This window comes from Tursiops truncatus, chromosome 11 (genome assembly GCF_011762595.2).
Source record: "Tursiops truncatus isolate mTurTru1 chromosome 11, mTurTru1.mat.Y, whole genome shotgun sequence".
NCBI classification, from domain to species: Eukaryota; Metazoa; Chordata; class Mammalia; order Artiodactyla; family Delphinidae; genus Tursiops; species Tursiops truncatus.
This window is the reverse complement of record NC_047044.1, coordinates 36,859,938-36,886,004: the sequence shown is the minus strand read 5'-3', so window position 1 is coordinate 36,886,004 and position 26,067 is coordinate 36,859,938. Positions and strand designations below refer to the sequence as shown.

The 26,067-nt window shown below is 34.9% G+C and overlaps 1 long non-coding RNA gene across 1 annotated transcript in view; it reads left to right on the top strand.

Moving 5' to 3' along the window:
- LOC141275842 (uncharacterized) overlaps positions 1–26,067 on the top strand; it is a 331,184-nt gene that overhangs the window by 63,067 nt on the left and 242,050 nt on the right. The gene's annotated exons all lie outside the window — the stretch shown is intronic.

Genomic DNA, 26,067 nt, shown 5'->3' with positions numbered 1-26,067 from the left:
TCTTTGCTCTCCTCCTCACGCACACGCGCTCGCGGATACACACGACTCCCCCAAAGCCGCTGCCGGCTGGCGCTGGTCCCAGTGCCCCCGGTGAAAGCAAGAACTGGGGATGGGCAGGTGTGAGAAGGGGTTATGTTCTTCCTCGTCCGGGCTTCCCACACACAAAGGTCTCTACAGGAAGGCGTGTGTTGGCCCGCACTGCTGGGGACGGGAACAGGCTTGGGGATCTTTTGGCTGTCTGGCCTTCCGTGCTTGTCATTTCTTTAAGCGGCTTCCTTCTCCCAGGACCAGGGCATGGAAGTCTTGGTTGTAGAGACCTGAGTCAATCTAGGGTGTGGCGGAATCTGTCACTTCTCATTACCTCTCCAGCTCTTTTCCATCCATTGCTTTGGCAATGAGAACTGTATGTTAAGTACTCCTTGCCCGAGTAAATTTCAGCTTTGAGCAAAGTCTGCTCCCTTGATCTTTTCCAGTTCCCCCATTCCTATACACCACTTGAGGTATTCTCCTTTCTTTCTGCCTCTGCTGCCCATTCATATAGACCCATCAGGAGTAGGGAAGAAGCAGAAGACAAAACAACTACCTACTCTAAGCAAAAAGGAAAGGTTTCAGTAAGGGAAATTAAGACATCCTAGTTTTAGTGAAAAGGAAGATGGTATGCAAGAGGGAATTGGGAGAAGAGTTCAACATTGAGTATAATTTGGAAGTTAGTACAAATATCCTCATGAGGTAGTGCAATAAACCCAAAAGGTATGTTTCACTTTTGTGTAAAACAAATAGTTCAAAGCTAACTATAGAAATAGTATTCAAACACCAGCTCACTTACATTAAGTTCAGTATTCAGGAAACAGACTATTTTATTTTGGGGGCAGCATTTAATTAAGTTAATGACCTCACAGTAGAATGTGAGCTCGACCTCACAGTAGAATGTGAGCTCAAGCTCACATATTTACCCCCATCTCTTCTAGACTGTTATTCAAATTCTGCATCACAACATAAACATATTTAAATTAAGTATAAGAGTAATATAAAGATTCATTAGATGTCAACTGGAGCACTATCTCTCAAACATAATGTGCATATAGATCACCCATGGATCTTGTTATATTGTTGATTTTGATTCACTAGGACTGGGGTGGACCCTGAGATTCTGCACCTATAACAACTACCAAATGAAACCACACTTTGCATAACAAGTATCTAGATCACCCAAGTAAGCTACCATTTGATGTTGACTTAAATACTCTTTTTTTTTTTTTTTTTTTTTTTTTTTTCCCCCCCCGGTACGCTGGCCTCTCACTGTTGTGGCCTCTCCCATTGCGGAGCACATGCTCCAGACGTGCAGGCTCAGTGGCCATGGCTCACGGGCCCAGTCGCTCCACGGCATGTGGGATCCTCCCGGACCGGGACAGGAACCCGCATACCCTACGTCAGCAGGCGGACTCTCAACCACTGCGCCACCAGGGAAGCCCGACTTAAATACTTTTAACCACAGGAAAACTCGTTAAGTCACGAGGCATCCCAGTCCATTTTCATATAGATCTAATTTAATAATAGCTTTATCATACGAATCATATATCAGTACTCATAACTTTCACTCTCTGGAATTCCCCAGAAGACATAAAATGTTCTTTAAACCTCAGAAACCTTATTTTTAAAGACAGTTGAAATATCTCTTTGTACAAGATTTCCTTCCTTATTAAACCTTGGTTCTAATTTCCTTGGTAATCAACATTTGCCAAGTACAGCCTCAAATGTTGTTAGTATTTCCAAGGAAAGTCTTGATTTGCCTGACTCCTATTCATATATCAAATAGAAGTATTAATTCTAAATATAATACCCACATATAATTGACACACAGAGTTAAAAGCTACCTGAGAATTGATATCACAGAAAGGAACAGTTTGATAATGGATGGCAGGAAACAGTCATGGAGTAAAGAGTATTTTAGTAAGAAGAAATATTCTTCATGGTCATTCTCTGCTTAGAAACTATGTGTTCTCACATTCTCACCCTTAACACCACTGCAAAGAGTGTAAGTAATGTTTAGGCAATGTAGTCATCCCCTACACCAGTTCTTCTAGTTTAGTGGATCTCAAGTTTAGTAAGCAAGAGAATCTCTAGAGGGCTTGTTACAGCACAGATTTCTGGGCCCCATGCCTAGAGTTTCAGATTCAGTAAGTCTGTGATATGGCCAGAGAATTTGCATTTCTAGTAAGTTCCCAGGTAATAGAATACTGTTAGGTCAGGAATCCCACTTTGAGAACACTAAATAAATAAATCTGAAGAAATTTGGGAACAAAATAAGTACAGAACAAGAAAACAACTGATATTTTGCAGTTAAGGCAAAAAGGTCTCCCAAACAAATATAAAACGAATTATTATGCTGAGGTTATCTTCTACTCCTAATGATTTTTGATAGCCAAGGATCAATGATTAAGATGAAATATGCTAGAACAGACTGTATAGCACAGAGAACTCTATTCACTGCTCTATGGTGACCTAAATGGGAAGGAAATCCAGGAAGAGGGGATACATGTATACGTGTGGCTGATTCACTTTGCTGTACAGCAGAAACTAACACAACATTGTAAAGCAGCTATACTCCCATTAAAAAAAAAAGATGAAATATGCTTATCTTCTAAAAAGTCATCTAGGTTTAGGCAGAGGTAGTGGAACCCACCTCTTTTATTAGTTTTAGTGCCTAACATCAATGAAAAAATTTAATCCATAGAGGTATCAGTAGGCACACCTACTAATTCTTTTTATATTTGAAATAAATATATTTCCATGCAGTAAATAAATAAATAAATAAATAAATAAATAAATTTGAAATAAAATGTGCACATTTTATTTCAAATGTGGTCTTTTTGTCTATATGCTCTTTTAAGGGGAGCATGTCATACAACTACTCTCATTTTTACTATGGTGGCCAGCCCTTCCATCTCTTTAGATATTCTGAATATCACATGGTATATTAGTAACATAATATAGTAATAATAATAAAAAGCACTGTTCTATTTAAACCAAGGACGATTTTTTATGTCAAGGTAAAGTGTACTAAGATCAGATGCCAAAGAAACTGAGTAATTAAGTATGGACCATGACAGTAATAAAGATTCAGTAAGTGTCAGTAAGTTGCCTTTTAAGTGCAAATATAATTTTGAAGCAAAATAAAGCAAATATTTATAGTTGTAATAGACATTTTACTTTCAATGTCACCTCATTTCAGCTATAGAGTTAACCGTTTATGAAAATATTTTGCCTATATTCACAACAGTTTTATTAACTGTTATGAGGATTATTCATATTCTGTTATTAATGGTAACATTATTGAAACAAATTACATTTTCTTATTATGCTTACTGACATTGTGCTTACTGTTGAATTTAAAATTTAAGATGGGTTTGAATAGATAATTTAATAACTCCCATCATAATTTTACCTACCTATAGTTTTGTGGGAACATGAAATTTATTTTATTTCCATTAAAAAATTAGGCCATGTGGGGCTTCCCTGGTGGCGCAGTGGTTGAGAGTCCGCCTGCCGATGTAGGGGACATGGGTTTGTGCCCCGGTCCGGGAAGATCCCACATGCCGCGGAGCGGCTGGGCCTGTGAGCCATGGCCGCCGAGCCTGCGCCTCCGGAGCCTGCGCGTCCGGAGCCTGTGCTCCGCAACGGGAGAGGCCACAGCAGTGAGAGGCCCGCGTACCACAGAAAAAAAAAATTAGGCCATGTAATATTATTACACTGTATTATTTAGAGCAGGCAACAAAACAATCCCACATAAATAATCGGTCACAAAGCCAACTGAAATTTATTTTTTACTTTTTCAATATTCCAAGATGAGAATTGGTGAGTGGGCTGCTTTTTTCCATGCAGTAATTTAGAGTCCTTTCTTGTCTGATTTCTACCATTTCCTTGGGTTTTGAACCCAGATGGTGGGAGAAGCAGCATACCCACTTCTAAAATCCTTGGTTCAGAAGTGAAACATACTTTTCTCATATGCCACTGGTGAGAATAACTCACATGGCAGCATTCCAATTACAAGAGAGCCTAGGAAAGTAGTCTAGCCTTAAGGCCAGAAGAAGAATAAAGAGGATGTTGGTAAAAACTCATCCAGTTTCTGTCACATACTGTTTGTGAAAGTGATAGTGGAAATAAAAAGTATGTAGACAATATGTTTAAACTTTCTGTTATGTGTACGTTTAAAAAAATAAATGCAATTAATTGGAATCAATGGTCATACAATTAGTACCCAATTCTGTCACAGATAGTAAGCATTGTTTATTATATAGGTTTCATGTAACTTGTTGCATTTATGCTACACATTATTCTTTTTACCTGTCTAAAAAAGCAGACTGTAGAATATGAAAGTTATATAAGCACATAGTTGCTGATTCTTGTGCTTCCACACAAATGTATAAGTATCATTTCTCACAAGATAAATTTTGTAAAAGGCTACATTAATCAGCCTTTATCTATGCATTTATATGAGATTACTGTAATATGTAGCAATTTGACAAGTAGTCGCAGGGATTTCGATTTATAACTAAGGAATCTTAGTGTTCTAGAGGAGCAAAAACTTAGTTATTTTTTGAAGTCAAAGTGTAATAAGAGAAGACAAGTTTCAGAGAATTTTATTATGCATCATTCAGTGTCTAACATCAAATCTAAGAGCAATATGAGGGCACTGAAAACAAAATTAGAACAGTGATGCCTTATGAAGTAACTTTTTCTGCTTTTTAAAGGAAAAATAATATTTCATGGGAAAAATCTATATTCCTCTTTAGACTACTATGAGGTAAAATATTAAAGAAACATTCTAAATATATTTAGCAGTTGTTTTTATCTAGAGAGGAGATTTATTCTAACACGAAGCCCCATAATAAAGATTTTAATTTTTGCTTCTACTCCAATTCAGAGAGCTATGCTTTGGAATTAAAGAATCATGGAATTTTATGCTGGGAGTTTTAATATAACTCCAATCTTACAGATGAGTACTCAGTAATACTAATTCCTGGGTTTTCTAGCTCAAGTACCTGAAGAAACGAGGCAGGTACAGCTTGACTTTTGATATCTACTTTTTGACTTTTCCTATTAAATATAAATCTTCCAGAACTTGATTCAGACTTATTTATGATTACCTATCTACTTTGATCATTGGTATCAATGATACTAATCCAATTATTTCTTTGAATCAATTGGCAACACAAATAAACTGCATGAAGTTGAGATCAGTGATCACTGCTGTTCTTTGGATGAGAAATCATGGGAAAAAATAATCACCAATGTGAAAATGAGCTTTTCCTTAGTGTTCACCATTTAAAGACATGTGCAAGCAGTTATGGATAGTAAATTAAATGATGAAAATAACTGATATGGGTAATCCTCATTTTAGATAGTTTAAAGATTCATGGAGCAATGAAGAATACAAATGTATGCTTTAGAAAGAATATGAATAGAAGGCAGCATCTTCAATACTATGAATAATTTAATAATAAGTCCTAGATAGTTGAAGTCATGTAGAAAACGCTCTTCAAAATGACAGTTATGTGTAATGTCTTTAGCAATTGAGTCTTATATTCTGCTCAGTCTTAAATCGGGTGGACTCAAGTTCATAGCCCATGAATATGGAGGGTGAGATGTGGAAGGGAGTTCAAGACCATGTGGGCAAATGGCAAGTGTTTTGGTATTTATTACTGAGTGAAAAATTATTCCACCACTTAGTAACTTAAAACAACAGTCATTTTCTTATTTATTGTGGTATCAGTTGGTCAGGAATTTGGAAAGTGCTCACATGGGTAGTTCTGGCTTGGAATTCCTCATGTGGTTGTAGTGTGATGGTGGCTAGATCTGGAAGAGGGGAGGTGTAGGCAGCTAAAGCAGCTGGGGCTGACAGGGGAGATCTCTTTTTCTCTCTCTAATCCCATGGCTTCTTTTTGTAATATTGCTAAATAGAATGATTTGGGCTTCCTCACAACGTGGCAGCCTAAGGGCAGTCAGATATCACACCAAAGTCAAAAGAAGTAGTGAACAAGGCAGAAGCTCCTTCACTTTTTATGACCTAGCTTTTAAGGTCACATAGTGTCAATTCCACCATAACTCTATTATTGGATGACAGTCACAAGCCAACTTGGTTTCATGGGGAAGAAATATAGACCCCCACCTCTCAATGGTAGAAGCATCAAAAATCACATGGTAAGAAGAGTATTCTTGAAGCCATTTTTGGCAAATACAGTCAACCACACCATCTACCTTTGTGAGATGTACAGTTGCTATTAAAACTATTCAGTTATATTAGATGAATAAATTTGTGGTTTGCAATATGTAGGCAGATGTTTTACATATAAAATGTTTTAAGAATAGATTAGTAACTGGTAAGTAAAATGTTTGTTAGACATGGGCAGAATTCATGGGAATTGCTAAGTATAAAATAAACAATAGACAGAATAAGATGGAAAGATCAGAGATACTTAATGCTCATGAAACATCTGGGTACCATATATTTATAATATGTAAATATATGTAAGAACAAATATACAAGAGTCTCTAAGTATTCAGGATACACAAGATACACATGAAAATTATCATTCATGAAGTCTTTGTTTGGCCACCCATTGGTGACTTCAGTTATCACCCTATATGCCTTCTGCCCAAGTAACACATATAAAATCCATAGCTAATAGGAGAGCTAGAAATATTGGCCAGGTGTTTTTGTCCCTGCATCTCTCTAGTAGAACAAGTGTGCGTCATTTACCCAGAGCATCTTCTGCCTTTTTACCCCCAGCTCAAACTTTAACTCTGGCCTTTGTAACCACATCATCAGTGAGGACGGTTGATATGGCAGAAAGAGGAACAGGACATTTGAACATACATTGCCCCATCATTCAGATAGTGTGATCCTTCCCCACTGCACCTTATCCCATCAGTGTTAACATATCTTATCTCTTTTCCCTTGTTTCTTTGTGTTTTTAACAGACTTGATAAAATGAGTGATTTGACTATTTTCATTTGTTTTGTGAGCTTTTCAATTCCATGACCTCTGATATACATTGCTGGTAATGTACTTTGAGGCTCCCATTGCCTCAAGGTGATGTCCCATATGACACTTTATCTTGGGAAGGGAAATTTTGGGTCCTTTATAACCCCAAGTATTTTTTCTGGTGTTATCTCTCTGGATTCGGCTCACAAAAAAAACAAAGAAACAAAAAACAGCAACAACAACAAAAAACCCTGATACTAACCAAGTGCCAGCCTCCTGGATGTTCTCTGAAATCTTATTCAGCCACAGAATGCAAAATCATCTCACAGATATGTATGGTGTGGCAGACAACTATCATCAAATAATGCCAAACTGTAACTGGGTCCAGGTTAGGTTTGTATAGGGAAACCATAACTGGACTCCTGGCAAGCTGGTATTAAAGTCCCATTAGGATCCTTTGAGTAATCTTCAAATTATGAAAACTGGCACATTATATAATTAAATTTATTTTAGTAATCATTTTAACATGGTTAGTAAATATTTGTTGTGGTGTATATCAGTGTTTTATTTTCATTTAATTTCCCAGTGAATTTTAGAGTTTTGGAGTTGTAAAATGGGTCTTTGGGTATTGAAACTTATTTTATAATATTATACATTTGTAAATAAGTGTTTTATTCATAATTTTAGGTGTCTATGCATCATCTAGGAACCAGCTGTGTAGGGAGTCAGAAGTCACACAATATGACAAGAGATATAATGGAGGTGATATAGGAGCACAGAAAAGAACCATCTAATCTACTTATGGGAGATCAGAGCTGAGGATGAGAAGTGTTTTCTAAATAAGTCTGTGAAAAAATAGTGTGAAAATGTAACAGCAAGGGCAAATAACCAGAGGCAGATAGTCTATAGCTTGCATAGGAAAGAGGGAAAAGTGCCCATTTGGCTACTGTGTAGAGATAGACTGAAAGAAAAGAATGAAAATCTAAGCACCATATGTGAAAGAACATGTAAATCTTGTTAGAGCTTAAAATTTATTGAGGGGAATAGGAAGCCTAGGAAAGTTTTAAATCAAGAAAAGTTAAGGCATATTTTGGAAAGGACAGGATAAAAAATTGGGAACTAAGAAAGAAAGCAATAGGTAAGATATGAAGATTGAACCATCCTTCAGTGGGATACGAAGCAGGCAGGAGTGCATTTCAGTGAAAACAGAATGAATTCACTTTTGATCATGTTTTTGTTTTGTTTTGTTTTGTTTTTTGTTTTTGTTTTTTTTTTTTTACATCTTTATTGGAGTATAATTGCTTTACAATGGTGTGTTAGTTTCTACTTAATAATAAAGTGAATCAGTTATACATATACATATGTTCCCATATCTCTTCCCTCTTGCGTCTCCCTCCCCCCCCCCACCCTCCCTATCCCACCCCTCCACCCGAGCTGATCTCTCTGTGCTATGCAGCTGCTTCCCACTAGCTATCTACCTTACGTTTGGTAGTGTATACATGTCCATGCCTCTCTCTCACTTTGTCACAGCTTACCCTTCCCCCTCCCCATATCCTCAAGTCCATTCTCTAGTAGGTCTGTGTCTTTATTCCTGTCTTACCCCTAGGTTCTTCATGACATTTTTTTTTCTTAAATTCCATATACATGTGTTAGCATACAGTATTTGTCTTTCTCTTTCTGACTTACTTCACTCTGTATGACAGACTCTAGGTCTATCCACCTCATTACAAATAGCTCAATTTCGTTTCTTTTTATGGCTGAGTAATATTCCATTGTATATATGTGCCACATCTTCTTTATCCATTCATCCGATGATGGACACTTAGGTTGTTTCCATGTCCTGGCTATTGTAAATAGAGCTGCAATGAACATTTTGGTACATGACTCTTTTTGAATTATGGTTTTCTCAGAGTATATGCCCAGTAGTGGGATTGCTGGGTCATATGGTAGTTCTATTTGTAGTTTTTTAAGGAACCTCCATACTGTTCTCCACAGTGGCTGTAGCAATTTACATTCCCACCAACAGTGCAAGAGAGTTCCCTTTTCTCCACACCTTCTCCAGCATTTATTGTTTCTAGATTTTATGATGATGGCCATTCTGACTGGTGTGAGATGATACCTCATTGTAGTTTTGATTTGCATTTCTCTAATGATTAATGAAGTTGAGCATTCTTTCATGTGTTTGTTGACAGTCTGTATATCTTCTTTGGAGAAATGTCTATTTAGTTCTTCTGCCCATTTTTGGATTGGGTTGTTTGTTTTTTTGTTATTGAGCTGCATGAGCTGCTTATAAATTTTGGAGATTAATCCTTTGTCAGTGGCTTCATTTGCAAATATTTTCTCCCATTCTGAGGGTTGTCTTTTGGTCTTGTTTATGGTTTCCTTTGCTGTGCAAAAGATTTTAAGTTTCATTAGGTCCCATTTGTTTATTTTTGTTTTTATTTCCATTTCTCTAGGAGGTGGGTCAAAAAGGATCTTGCTGTGATTTATGTCATAGAGTATTCTGCTTATGTTTTCCTCTAAGAGTTTGATAGTTTCTGGCCTGGTGTTAGGGAGTGATCTAATCTCATACTTTTACATGTACCTGTCCCATTCTCCCAGCACCACTTATTGAAGAGACTGTCCTTTCTCCACTGTACATTTCTGCCTCCTTTATCAAAGATAAAGTGACCATATATGCGTGGATTTATCTCTGGACTTTCTATCCTGTTCCATTGAGCTATCTTTTTGTTTTTGTGCCAGGACCATACTGTCTTGATTACTGTAGCTTTGTAGTATAGTCTGAAGTCAGGGAGCCTGATTCCTCCAGCTCCATTTTTCTTTCTCAAGATTGCTTTGGCTATTTGGGGTCTTTTGTGTTTCCATACAAATTGTGAAATGTTTTGTTCTAGTTCTGTGAAAAATACCAGTGGTACTTTGATAGGGATTGCATTGAATCTGTAGATTGCTTTGGGTAGTAGAGTCATTTTCCCAATGTTGATTCTTACAATTCAAGAACATGGTATATCTCTCCATCTATTTGTATCATCTTTAATTTCTTTTTGTTATCTGATGGTGAGCCATCCAATTAGAGATATTCAAAAGGAGTTGGAAATGCTAATCTATCAAATGAGAAATCTGGGCCTATGATAAATGTTTGGAAATCATTAGTGACATTTGAAACAATGGAAGTGAACAATATTGACAATGAAGAGAGTATAGAATTAGACAAGATGGGGGTAGGGTCACAGAACCTCAATTAACACAAATATTTAAGAAATAATTCTAACAAGAAATATGCAGAGACAAGAGAGGAACATAGGAGGGTATATGTCACGGATACCAGGGAAAGAGAACAAGCATTTGAAGGAAGAGGTGAGTGGTGACCAGTGTCAGATATTCCTGGAAATCAAGTATGATGAAAATTGGAAAACATTTTGTAGATTTAGCAATAGACATTACTAGGATATTTAGCAAGGGAAGTTTCACTGAAATGATAATTGCAGAAAACAAATCACAATGGCTTAAGATTACAGGTAGAAATAGTAGCTATCCATGAAATGTGGCTACTAATGGTGTGAAAGAGATGGAAGCAAGCTGAAAAGATATAATAAGAGCTCTTGTTTTGGGAGTCAGTAGTGCTCTAGGTGGTCATTAGGTGGGCATTAGAAAATTCCAGAATCCCCCAAAATTGTATGCAAACTTTGAAGTATATGCATAAGTGCATTTCTTTGAGGTGAATATTTATAGCATGAGATTCTTAAGGCAATCAGAGATCAAAATATTAATAATCAGAGCTGTGTATGATGTATTAGATACCCATTAGTTTTATACACTATTTGTATAATCTTTATAACTTGTATGGACCTGAGTTTATATACAATGACAATATATTATTGTGACTGGTTTTGTTTGGGGCACGAAAACAAATCTCGTTACTTTATTATAATGCATGTTGTGGTATATTTTATTACTGTTTGCTATTATTCACAATATTCCCTGAAGAAGATTATAAATCGCCACCTACTGCAATGCTTATTTTACTGCCCTTTGTGGAAGGAGTATGTGTCCCTTCCATATTGACATAGACCTTATATTACTTGTTTCTGTTCATGGAATGTGAGCAGAAGTGGCCATGCCAAGACCTAACAGAAATGTGAAGAATCATCACAATTTGCTGTGGCTTTTTTCCCTCTGCCACAGATCCACAATAGTTGCTATTCCTTCAGGCTGACTAGTACATAAGTATACTCTTCAAAACAGTATCTTTTCTAATATGCTCACATATCACTATTCTTTGGATATTGTTGCCATTTTCAGGTTTTTCCCCCTTTTCCATTCTATATAAGCAATGAAAAAGAAGGACTGCATCAAGAATTTTTTTTCCACAGAACAAGTATATATTGAATGATGACAGTATATTGCTTAATATTAACTATGCAGGAAGAAAACTGAGGCCTCAATCCTTGGGCCCCTAAGGGGGAAATAAGACAAAATCACAATGGACTTAAACATGGAAAAGTAAAATTATAAGCCAGTGAAATTTTATGCAAATCAAACAAGTAATGTGTCAAATTAAGTGAATATGAATTTGGTTTTAAATGTTCTTTGTGAGTTACATTAGGAGGGAAAAGTATGAGTAAATGGCTTGAACAAATATACAGACTTATTTGGGGCATGAGAGAAGCAGAGAAAAAGGGTTAAATGATGAGAAGGATCATCTGACTGAGAGTTGACCTGCATACAGAGGAATGAGAAATCTAAATTATCAGACATGAGATTATTAGCTTGCTCAAATAGATGACCCTAAAATTTTAGTGATTAAGAAACCAAAGGACATTTGGAGTAAAGATCTTTTGGCATTATGTTAATTTTATATGGAAATAAATAACAGGGAGAGGAAGAACAAGAAGTAAAATTAGAAATGCAAGATGATACTTGATGCTTGGTTGGGAATTAAGATTATAGGGATTGGCAGTGTTAATCCAAGTAGCCAGGAACATTTTTCTGCTCATATAATTTTTCGCTGCTCCTATTAATTTTATTTATAAATTTCATTTCTTTCGTACTATATATGCTTTATTAAGCATCTATGATATGCCAGACAATGTTATAGATGCTGAGAATGTAGCAGTGAATAAACAAAACAAAACACACCTGTGCTCATGGAATTTACATTCTAGTATTCATTCCAGAATATTTATTACAGGTCATCTTTTCATCAGACAATTCATCAGTATTATGGTTATAAATATCAGTTATTGTATGGTACTTTTCAAACCATAGACCCATAGTGTGTGTGCGTGTTTGTGTGTGGAGAGAGAGAGGGAGAAACTTTTGACCCTAGAAGCATGACACAAATATCTTACTTTTAAAATGCAGAAGACCTGAATAGGTATTTTTCAAAAGAAGACAGACAGATGGCCAATAGGCACATGGAAAGATGTTCAACATCTCTAATCACCAGGGAAATGCAAATCAAAACCACGAGATATTACCTCACATCTGTCTGAATGGCTTTCATCAAAAATACAACAAATAATAAGTGTTGGCAAGGATGTGGAGAAAAGGGAACCTAGTGCACTGTTGATGGGAATGTAAATTGTTGCAGCCATTATGCAAAACAGTATGGAGGTTCCTCAAAAAATTAAAAATAAAACTACCAGGTGATCCAGAAATTCCTCTCCTGGGTTCATATCTAAAGAAAAATAAAACACTAATTTAAAAAGATATATGGGGGCTTCCCTGGTGGCGTAGTGGTTGAGAGTCCGCCTGCCAATGCAGGGGACACGGGTTTGTGCCCCGGTCCGGGAAGATCCCACATGCCGCGGAGCGGCTGGGCCCGTGAGCCATGGCCGCTGAGCCTGCGCGTCCGGAGCCTGTGCTCCGCAACGGGAGAGGCCACAACAGTGAGGGGCCCGCGTACCGCAGAAACAAACAAACAAACAAAAACCTCTCTTACCATGAAAAGCTGATGAGACTTGGCTCCTGGGGACCGGCTCAGGGCTGCTCAGGCTTGGCCGTTTACAGGGAACCTTAAAAAGATATATGAATCCCAGTGTTTATTGCAGCATTATTTATAATAACCAAGATATGGAAGCAACCTAAGTGTCCATCAAGAGATGAAAGAATAAAGAAGAAGCCATATACATATATACAATGAAATACTACTCAGCCATAAAAAAGAATGAAATTTTGCCATTTGCAACAACATGGATGGGCCTGGAGGGTGTTATGCTTAGTGAAATAGGTCACATAAAGAAAGCCAAATAGCATATGTTTTCACTTATATGTGGAATGTGAAAAATAAAGCAAACAAATGAATATAACAAAACAGAAACAGACTCACAGATACAGTGAGAGAGGAAAGCAGGGAGGGGCAAGATAAGGGTAGGGGATTAAGAGTTACAAACTACTTTGTATAAAAAAAATAAGAAACAAGGGTGTAATGTGCAGCACAGGGAATATAGCCAACATTTTATAACTTCATATGCAGTATAATATATATTGAATCACTATGTTATTCAAGTGAAACTAATATAATATTGTAAATCAACACTTCGATTAAAATATACACTTCACTTCTATATTCCTATTAAGTTACAGAGAAGCTTAAATATAAAATGTACTTCTTCACAAAACTGTTCTTTATTTTCTCATTGCACTTGTTTTTTATCATGTGTGGTTTTTATGACTATAAAGATACTTCCAGGTTACAATAAAGTTGACAAATTTGGAATAATGTTTGAAAATTTTAAAAAACACAAAACTGTATTAGTGATTTCTAAACCCCTTCAGAACCTAAGGGCAATCAGTTTTAAAGATATAGCAAAAAATATAATTCTCCTTTAATTAATTTCTGTTGAATTGGGTTTCAGTATTCTAATTAAATAAGTCAAAAAAAAAAGAGAGAAACAGAAAAAGTCAAAGAAAACAGAAAAAAATATTCTTTGCTTTCTAAATATAAATACATTACTTCATTGAATATTTTAAATATTGTAAGTAATAATTATATAAATTTGCCTAATGAAATTACCAGGAATAAATCTTATAATCTCCTCCTTCAGACCTCTGTTTCTTTATAATGTAGAATTCTGTAATAAGATACTTACTAAAACACCTTAAAAATTACCTGCAATGAAAACTTAAGCATCATTAATCAGAAATTTTTAGACTGATTTTTTATTTCACTTTAAAGTTATTAAGGTCACAAATAAAAATTATTAAGAGTATTTTCAAATTTAACACTGAAATTTTTTGAGATTAATTGAATATATCTGTAAAGCAGATTCTGCCTTAGTGAGATCATTTGATATTTTTTTAAAATTTATTATCAATTAAGTATAGCACATTCAATATGAAATGAATTGGCCTTGAAAATGGCAAACTTAGATATCAATCTATGCCTTCATCTAATAATTACAATTAAATTTACAATGAAATTACTGAAGATTATGTGCCTCTTAGTGCAACTTACTGAGCTCCTACATCTCACTATGAGATATTTAAAAAGTAAAAAAAAAAACCATGATATTATGCAAAGTGATTGAATAAACATGTGAACATCATGTCAAGATACTCTTCATATGTTTCTCCTTTGCCTCAAACTTAATGTAGCCAAAACCAAATTTCTTTCTTTTCTTTTTTATTCCTAACTCGTCTCGGTATCCCTTTTCTCTGTATGACACATCCATCCTCCCAATAACTGAGGTTCATAATTTTGGAATCTCCATTTAATTCTAAATTTTGATCCCGTACCTAATATGATACTAAGATTTGTTGAGTTTTAACTACAAAACATTCCCGTTTTTCTTTCTCTTTTTACCATTGTGACTCAATATTCCACTCCACATTATTGTAGAAGTCGTCTGAGTTGTTTTTAATAATCTTGAAGGAGTTCAGCAAGTGTAGGAGGAAGTCAGGAAATAAAGAGTCTTGGAACTAAAAACAGGCAGGGAGATGTACCACTGAGATATACTGATAAATTATACACAAGTATTTAAGCAGGCAGAGCATCTGAATCATTATGTCTATACATAATAGGTCACAATCCAGCAGTCAAGTAGGGGCAAGTAGAATGAATGTCTGGCAGCATGTGGGCTTTACTCATATATAGATAGAAGCAGAATTTCAGCCCATGAGAGGCTGAAAGAGCAAGGGAGGACATCTGCCCTAAGTAAGGAAATAAAATATAGTACTAAAAGCATCATCTAAGCAGACTGCCTGGTTTCAAGTCCTCTCATATGACAGCTGACCTTAGGCAAATTATTTAGATTTTCTTGTTTCCCATTTCATTATGTATAAAATTGGGATAAAATAGTATCTATATCATAGGATAAAGGAGATCATTTATATACAGAACTAAATAAATGCCAGCTATTCTTAGCACCAGTAATTCCAGACCTGAGAAATCAGGCAAAACCTAGTATTTGCAGCTGAGATAAGAATTAGAGGTCACAAACAGTAGAGCAAATTTGTACAAGCAGGTAAAAGTCAGGGGTGGTCTTGATAGATAAACATACCTTGGTTTACCCTCTCAATTTTGAGGTTTCATCTAAAAAATACATAACTAAATTATATAGAATTTATGTTATCATTTAAGCCACCAATATACCATTTAGTTTATTAATGAATTTATAAAATGCTTTGTAATGTAGTTATTATCTTTGTATCAGAATATAAGCATTTGAACAGTATGGAGGTTTCTTAAGAAACTAAAAATAGAGTTACCATGTGATCCCACTCCTGGGCATATATCCAGAAAAGATGAAAACCTTAACTTGAAAATATACATGCACCCCAATGTTCATAGCAGCACTCTTTACAATAGCTAAGACATGGAAGCAAACTAAGCATTCATCAACAAATGAATGGATAAAGAAAATGTGGTATATAGTATATGCCATGGAATACTACTCAGCTATAAAAAGAATGAAATAATGCTATTTGCACAACATGGATGGACTTAGAGATTGTCATACTAAATGAAGTAAGTCAGACAGAGAAAGACAAATAACATATGACATCTTATATGTGGAATCTGAAAAAATGATACAAAGGAACTTATTTACGTAACAGAAGTAGACTCACAGACATAGAAAATACTTACGGTTACCAAAGGGGAAGGGGCAGAGAAGGGATAAATTAGGAGTCTGGAATTAACACATGCACACTACTATATATAAAATAGATAAACAAGGACCTACTCTATAGCACAGGGAACTATATTCAATATCTTATAATAACCTATAATGGAAAAGAATCTGAAAAAATATGTATATGTATATAATATATATAACTGAATCAACTTTGCTGTATACCTGAAACTAACACAACATTGTAAATCAACTATACTTCAATTTTTAAAAAGCAAGCAACATCTAATTAAACTATCCTAAGGTATTATTTTTGCTTTGAAAGGGTAAAAACTTGTATGTGCTTAAATATCACTCTAATAATGCAGAAAGTGGCTGACAAACTGAACTTTAAAAAAAAAGTGACATTTTAGAATTTTAAACTGAAATATGCAAAGATAGATTGTTCACTTGAATAACTTTGCATAATTGCTTTACTCTAGGTCAAACTCAGGTTTATTTGTTTGTTTATTCCTCCTACTTCACCAAGATGTCACTTATTTGATGGAGCATTTTCAAAATCTTATGTAAAATGTGGGCTACTAAAAATAATTACCTCACAGATACTACTTTTCCAAACAGGAGGCATATTATAGGAAAATCTCTTAAGTACTTTAAGATAATTTGAATATTTGGGTTCTTATTATCAAAAACTAAATATTAAAATTATATTGAGATTGAAACTGGGAGTTAGTTTTCCTGATATGGGAAAATATAATTTAATGTAATTTCTCCATTTTACTCCAAGAATAAACTCAATATTCCTGTCAGTCAGTGTTTAAGAATTTCTTTATATCCTGTTATGTTTACTGCCATAAACATTACATTTTAAGAATTTAAATGTCGGACTTCCCTGGTGGCGCAGTGATTGAGAGTCCACCTGCCGATGCAGGGGACACGGGTTCGTGCCCCGGTCCGGGAGGATCCCACATGCCACAGAGCGGCTGGGCCCGTGAGCCATGGCTGCTGAGCCTGCGCATCCGGAGCCTGTGTTCCGCAACGGGAGAGGCCACAACAGTGAGAGGCCCGTGTACCGCAAAAAAAAAAAAAAAAAAAAAAAAAAAAGAATTTAAATGTGTAATTTATGTTTTGGTTCATTTTCGGAAAGACATTACATTATACTTATATCAAAAGCTCTAATTTTAATAAATAAATTATAATATTCCATATGAATGTACTCTAAATGTAAATTGAAACTGCACTTAAGGCATTATGCACATTTAAAATTGGCCAAATAGTTGAAGATATGACTAATAAAATAGGTACTGTCATAACATTGTAAAATGAGCCTACAACTAAGGAATATTACTATCATTTATCACTTGCTATCAATTACTATCATTTATCATTTATCAATTACTGTCTCCATGAAATGTTTTATACCCAGTCTCTTCATATTATTTATAGTTATTTCCTACATGCATACTTATATTAGGTATTTATCTTGCTTTATATTATCTTACATACCCACATTACATTACTTGAAACATTTCTGAAATAATATTTGTACAAAATAATATTTGTACTTATTTATTTTCTTGTCTTTTACTGGAATAATGTATTTACCATGTAAATTGAAGACAGTGTTTCTGCCTGAAAGGCCTTCAGATGACTGGATTAATTGCTTTTCTGTAACCTCGAGATTTGTTTAACTTATTCTCGTGAGAAAACTATTCAAGACTCCAGGGTTGCAGTGATGTCATCTTCATGAAAAACTTTAGAAAAACCTTTATTTGATGAAGGAAGGACACATTTTAGAAAGGACTAACCACACTGGCCAATCTGGCTAAGATTAATAAAACACCACAAGCTTAATAGGCTGCATACGTTTATTGGGCAGGCACCATGCAGGCATCAACAAGAGTAATCCAATATTCCCTTCCTTTGTCATTTACCTATTATAGGACAAAGGAACTCTACAGATGGACAAGGTGATTTAGTTTAGACTAATTTACAATGATTATTTTGTGATCACTTAGACAGTGGATGTTAGATGAAGTAGTTTGTCCTTTAGAAATTAGATCAAGGTATTGAGGATAACCTTTAGATGGTGACCTTTATTCCTTTCAACTTTGGATAATTTTAGATCTTGGTTTCAAGGTTAATGATGTTATATCCATTATACTGTCAGTTTTCTAAGATAAATCAATTTTAAATGATATGACTGTAGTGCGAAGTTTTCACATCAGGAGCTATTCTGGCCATGCACTTCACAATTTAACCACTGTAAAAGGAAAACATGCTAAAATGTAGTCATTATATTGACACCTTTAAACAGAGTGCTGCCAGTACACTTTCATTTAGATCTCTGAAAATGAGTAAAGTTACTTTAAAAAACTTTAACTTAAAAATGCATAAAACACACAGAATAAAACAAATTGCTTGCTTATCTTTGTATCATAGATTAAAAACATTTACCTAGATTATATATATATAAACACACATACATTTTATATTTGTGGAAGATAAGAAAGCTAATTATATTGCATTTCTTCAAAGAATTTCAAGTATGATCAGATAAAATGCTCAGTAGTAGGTATAGTATGGGAGGCTTGAAATACATTTGTAAGTTTCTAACTCCTCCATGTGCAAACGATTTATTCACATGTAAGGAATTTGAGAATAATATATGATTTCCATAGTAAGACCAATTCTTGCCTACCACGATAAATGACACCATTTCATGATCCCATTGTGAACTAAAAAAAACACTAATCCTTGACAGTAATACTAACACAAATAATAATAAAACCTGTCCTATAAGGTAATCAGGCCATAGGTATTAAATTACTCTTTTCATTTTATACAGTGCTTTAGAATCAAAGCTAGAGCTAAAATAAAATGTTTACTCCTGTAATCTGCATCTCTAATTAGTTAGGAAATGTTTTCCAATACTAGACAATTAAAAAAATGGATATGGAAAGTCTGTAGTAGCTCAAAATAAGTCATGGAAATTTAAAAATGCCATGCTGAGATCTTTTTCAAGAAGTTATTGAACTGTCAGTTATTAGATCATCATTATTATATCTCAGTTTAAAGAATGTATACATGTTTTTAAAAATCTGCCAAAACCTAACTAGGAACTCTAATACAATATTCTAAAGGATAAGGTAGGAGGGTTTTGTTTAGTTGAATGTAATTTGATGAGGGTAAGGGCAAAATTATCGAAAAAGGAGTATCCTTTCCTGTGTCCATCAATGTTTGGCTGACAGGTCAAAGAAAACAATTTATTAGCTTTGAATATTTTGCTCTGGGAGCTTTTAAAATTAAACTTCACATTACAACTATTAATTTAATCAATTATGTCACAGATCTGTCCATCAATATAAATGATGTACAATTTAACTTCACTATCACATAGTATTGTTTAATATTATTTACCAAAGAAGCTAATGTTTATTTTACGTATTTTTAGAACATTTACTCTCTTCCAGTTAACATTGTGAAGCTGGTATATGCCTGAAAATTTCCCTGCCACTGAGTGAATTAATAGCATAATCTGTAATTTGCATCTTCAACATTTTTCCCACAGGTTTGCCATCTTTATTTCTTTTTATACACAGCAACTTAACAATGAAAATATCTACAACAGATATGTAAATCACAAGTCTACTGATTGTAGCTATCCATTTTATACCACATTTTAGGGACCATATTATTTGAACAATAAATTTACCAGCAACTAATTCAAGCAAAATGATCTCTACCCTCAAATAGCAACTGTAATCACAACATTTAAGCATCAGTACTGACAGTTTGCCTTAATGTTTCATCATGTACTTCATTCTTCACAATAAATTGTAGTTTAAATTAGAGGCATTGCTTTGGCATAGGAATCCATTTTACCTTTTGGAAATTAAGATTTTATATTTAAATCCATACTCACATAAATCTCAGCTATCTTCCTTTTGTATTTTATTCTGTCATTTTACATTCAGATTATCCTGATATCAAAAAGTCCTGCTGTTTTGCCCTTCTCCATTAGAATAGGGAACTAACAATAGAAATGTTCAATGATGAAACCATGGTTACATTAGAAGTTCTGCATTAGTAAGAGATTCTATTAATTTGTGTTATGTCCATCATATGAGGCATATTTCAGTATTTTGAAGCAGCCTCTATTCATGAGGGAGATACAATAAGAGACAGGGTTTTAAAAGATTAACTACTTATATTAAACAATATCAGAGGCTTCTAAATAAAACAGAAATGAACAAAGTATACTCTTTCATTAACATGTGAAATAGCATTCTGCAGATAAAAATAATCATCTTATAAGGTTGGCGATAGCACAAAAACAAAAGTACCGCTCATACCTCTCATATATGAAGAAGATATTCTTCTTCATAGCCATAGAAAACAAACACTATTTTCTCTAATATATTATAACTGTACATTTTTAACTCATAACATATATTTAGCAATTTTATTCAGTGAAACAAGTTTCAAACTTTTGACTGTTGTTCATTAGCTACAAGAAAAAATTATGTTCTTTATATTAGGAACTACAAGCAAAATAATCAAATGCACGTGCTAATTTTTGTTATACATATATAAGTTGTTACATTTTAATGTGATATATATGTACACATTTATAGGCAGATACTTCATATGTATACAGGTAGACAGTATACAAATATACACACAGATATAGATATACTTACATAATTTGTTTTTAATTCATATATCTGTATTTTTAAATTAATGGCTTGATGCATAATCTTCCTTGACATACTCTGTGAACATACAAATATTCATATTTACATGAATCAAATAATTTAACAGTAACAATCATAGGTATTATTTACCTAATGAGTGCACGTAAAATAAAGATTGTGTTCTAAAGCCACACTTCCAAATTCACATTCAAGGTAAATTCCTTGATAGATAAACTAACCTTTATTTTTTTTATTTTATTTTTTGTGGTACGCCGGCCTCTCACTGTTGTGGCCTCTCCCGTTGCGGAGCACAGGCTCCGGACGCGCAGGCTCAGCGGCCGTGGCTCACAGGCCCAGCCGCTCCGCGGCATGTGGGATCTTCCCGTACCGGGGCACGAACCCGTGTCCCCTGCATCGGCAGGCGGACTCTCAACCACTGCACCACCAGGGAAGCCCGATAAACTAACCTTTAATATTTAAACTCTCAGTTCCCTTATCTTTAAATTTTGGAAATTAGGATGACAATGACAATAATACAAACATCTACATAATATTTTCTATGTTCTGGACACTATATACGATATAAATATATACATATCAACTTACGTAGTAGTCTCCATTCATAGAGCTATTGAAGACTAAAATAGTTCATACATAGTTCTTAGAATATGTGGTACATGGTGAACAATCAGTACATGTTGCCTTTCATTACTAATGACCCAAGTCTTTTTGGCTGGTATGTTACATTCATCCTCTCATTTAATTCCCATGATAGCCCAGTGGAACAGACAATACCTGCTTAATTTAGAGATGTGGAATTAAGGCTTAAAGAAGTTAAGCCATTTTCCCATAGCCATTCTTGTCAATGGTATAGCTGGGACTCAAGCTCAGACTCCAGAATCTGTAACACTAACTGTTTGATAATTTCTGTTTTACATAGCAGATATGAGCACTGCTGTTTATCAACTGTTTATATTTTTACAAATCTGATAGTAGTTTTATTAATACATCCATATATTCATAGATATATTGGCCTTTGGTATGTTATTTTCTTATATTTATTCATTATTAATGTAATTTTATAAACTTTTTTCCATTTTATTTTCTTTTTATATTACAAACACATTTATTTATTATAATTTTTACAAATGTAGGATTATACTATATTAATATTCTGCAATTTTGTTTTATTTCCAAAATAATCTGTCCTATTCTCTTCATATCAGGATATAGAGATTTCCCTTGTTCTTTCTATATGCTAAATAATATTTCATTTTGTGAGTGTACCAAAATATATTTAACCACATTTTTCTTGCTAGAATATAGAAAAAAAAATTTTTAATTACAAATGACCCTGCAATAATCACCCTTCCACATACTCTGCACCTTTACAGTGTTTTTCATTTTCCATTGGACTATTAATCTTTTCCTTAACTAATTATGAGTTGTTTTGCATATTAAGGAAAACTGGCTCTCATCTGTTCCATTTATTGCATACATTTTTATCTATCATTGTCTTTTAACTTTTTTGATGTAGAGTATTCTCAGCTACTATGTAAAGAAATTCACTAATCTACTACTTTAGGGGTCCTGTATTTCATGTCATGCTTATAAACAACATCCCCATCCTTCAGGGCGTTTCTTTCCTCAGCCTCCAGGAGTTTTCTCACAGTCATGCACTTATCAGTATTCTCTTCAATACTCAGGGAATCCACGGCAGATCTCTGTGCAGCTCTCTTTTCAGGTGTTGGAATTTGCAGAATTCTTTCCACCTTGGTTTCTCCAGACCTCAGCTCAGACTCCTTAACTCAGGGACCATGGCAGTCTCCACCTAGGCACCCCCTCTCTGTGCCACACAGCATGGAAGCTCTCTCAAGGCAAAAAGCTGGGAAGAGCTCACCTCGTTTTTGCCATGTCTCTTAGGGATCACTGTCTTTCCTTGCTTTATGTCCACTGTTTTGAATACCTTTGATTTACAGATCTTGTCCATTTATTTTTTCATTGTTTTTAGGTAGTAGGGTAAATTGAGTCTCTGTCACTTCATCTTGGCCAGAAGCAGAAGTCCACACATAGGTTTTTGGCTTTTATTATTATTTCCTAGAGACTCAGCAATTTTTAAAAAATTTTTATTGAAGTATAGTTGATTTACAATGTTGTTGCAACCTCTACGGCAAAGTGGCTCAGTTATACACAGAGACATTCTTTTTTTTCATATTCTTTTCCATTATGGTTCATCATAGGATATTGAATATAGCTCCCTGTGCTGTACAGTAGGACCTTGTTGTTTATCCATCCTCTATGTAATAGTTTACATCTGTTAATCCCACACTCCCAGTCCTGCCCTCTCCCACTCCCCTCCCCCTTGGCAACCACAAGTCTGTTCTCCATGTCAAGACTCAGCAATTTTGAAATTGATTTCCTTTCTGAACCAACAGATCCCAACTATCTATCATTATTTTGTGTATCTCATTTTACATGATTATATTTTTATATATTTATTTATTGTATTTTATATATATATATATATATATATATATTTTTTTTTTTTTTTTTTTTTGTGGTACGTGGGCCTCTCACTGTTGTGGCCTCTCCCGCTGCGGAGCACAGGCTCCGGACGTGCAGGCTCAGCGGCCGTGGCTCACGGTCCCAGCCGCTCTGCGGAATGTGGGATCCTCCCGGAGCTGGGCACGAACCTGTGTCCCCTGCACCAGCAGGCAGACTCTCAACCACTGTGCCACCAGGGAAGGCCCTATGTATATTTTTTTAATACATCTTTATTAGAGTATAATTGCTTCACAATACCATGTTAGTTTCTGTTGCACAGCAAAGCGAATTAGACATATGCATACACATGTCCCCATATCCCCTCCCTCTTGAGCCTCCCTCCCATCCTCCCTATCCCACCACTCTAGGTCATTGCAAAGCACTGAGCCAATCTCCCTGTGCTATGTGGCTGCTTCCCACCATATTTTACATTTGGTAGTGTATATACGTCAATGCTACTCTCACTTCGCCCCAGCTTCACCCTCCCACCCCATGTCATCAAGTCCATTCTCTATGTCTACCTCTTTATTCCTGACCTGCAACTAGGTTCATCACTACTATTTTATTTTTCTTTTTTTTTTTTTAAGATCCATATATATGTGTTAGCATACAGTATTTGTTTTTCTCTTTCTGACTTACTTCACTCTGTATGACAGACTCTGGGTCCAACCACCTCACTACACATACAGTCTGGCCAGAGTATGTGCTCTGTACAATTTCTAGTGTTTTGAAGTTATTGAGAATTTTTCATGGTTCAGCTACAGTCACTGATGCCTCCATTATATTTTACTTATTCCATTGAAATGTGTCGAAGTCAGCAGTATGATTCTGGAATCAGCCTCCTCAAGACATGTTTTGGTGATACAGTTTAGAAGAGATTCCTGAATACCTTAGGGCCCTGTGAGCTACATCTTCCCCCTACTTCTGTTATATTTGCATAGTCTGATGATTCTACTGTAGTTCCCCGGATGTCTCCAATTCCCTTCATAGGGTTGGAGTTTTCCTCTGAACCTCTGTCCATGTAGCTGGTGACACTCTGCCTAGTACTTCTAATTTCCACCCTCCTGAGAGTGGCTCCTTCTCCCGGACACCAGCTTCTCTTCATGTGCTCCAGGGAGCTAGATGACCTCTAGGAATCAGAAAATGACCCTTGCCTGCCATGAAGCAATGCTATGGGCTAAGAGTTCCTGTTGACAAGCTCTGTCCTTTGGATATCATCACCATTTCTAGTTACTTCTTGTTCACAATCACCCTTCATTCCTCATCCCCATTTTAGGATAAATGCCCTCCTCTACACTAAATTCTCTGCATTTCTCATTCCCAAGTTCACTTGAGATAGGACATTTCCCTTAATGTGGTATAGTGTGGAAGAATTAATTATTCCACTTCACATGCCATACTGAATTATCTTTCCGTTTATTTTTTTTTTCCGTTTTTTTCCGGTTTTTTTCCCATTTTTTTTCCATTTTTTTTTCCATTTTTTTCCGTTTACCTTTACATTGTATGGCTAAAGTTCACAGTGAAGAACAAAAAGATGCCTTAAGAAAGGCTGTTTCAGTAATACAGGAAAAATTTTCTTTAATTCTATGCTAAGTCACTGAATCATTTTGTAATTAGGATTTTCAAAACCTAATTAAGTGCATGTGACTTAAATGATGGGCTACAATTTATATTTTATATAGCACCTAGTCTATAATAAAAATAATAAAAATATCAAATTAGTTAATTAACAATGTATTAATTAAATAATGAATATGCAGAGTATGCTACTTCAAAAGGGTTTGGGGCCAGGATGTGTGGGTATATAATTATCAAACTTTATGGCAAATGAAAATAAAATTTCAGTTTCATAAACCCCATCCTTAATGTTTACTTTCCTGATACCACAAGTTTTGATTAAAAGAATCAATCTATTAATAATTACCAGAATAGGAATACACTAATAAGAAAATCTTTGTATATGGCTTTACAGTTTACAAAGGGTTTTCACATATGGATAACCAATATAATAAAAAAGAGAGTAAAACTAGTCAAAATTTATGCTTCTTTATTTTACATTACTCTACCTTTTCTTGGAATAATTTAAAAAATTAAACTGAAGTCACACACTAAAACATTTTTTAATTTCAATTAAAAGGCATGTTTAATTTTGAAATCCATATCTTATTCTCAAAGTGTCTGCAAATATGGTGTCTTTCATGTGCATTCTTTCACTGCATGAGAAAAATATTAGTTTCTTACCCACATTGTAAGTTTTTCACCACTACAAGTAAAAATCAGTTAAGATATGTTGACTCACCCCGATGGCAGGTGAAACTGTTCCATTAAAAAATATTTGAACACATTGGATAAAATAAATAGTAACATTAACAATAGACTATATCATTAATAGTCATAGTATTGTTAAAATGCTATGGAGGATGGGATGGCTATATCTTTGTAGAAAAGAAATGTTATCTCATTCAGTTCCACTTGCAGCAGTGAAATATCAAAAAAGATAGACTGATGTTTGTATTGTTACCCAGTGAGAAAGTCACAATCTTATAATACAATATAGTGTTTCTCATTTTTAGATTTTTACTAGAGTCACTGTATCATGTACCTTAATAATGAAGAAACCTTAATTTTATCAGCTATAGCATATAAACAGATACTGATTTCTTTCCAGTAGTGGCATAAATAATAAAAGGATGGAATGACACAGCCAAATGTAGGCAATAAACTCAACCTTTATTGAGTTACATTGTTATGTGAGAAGTGAAGTAAT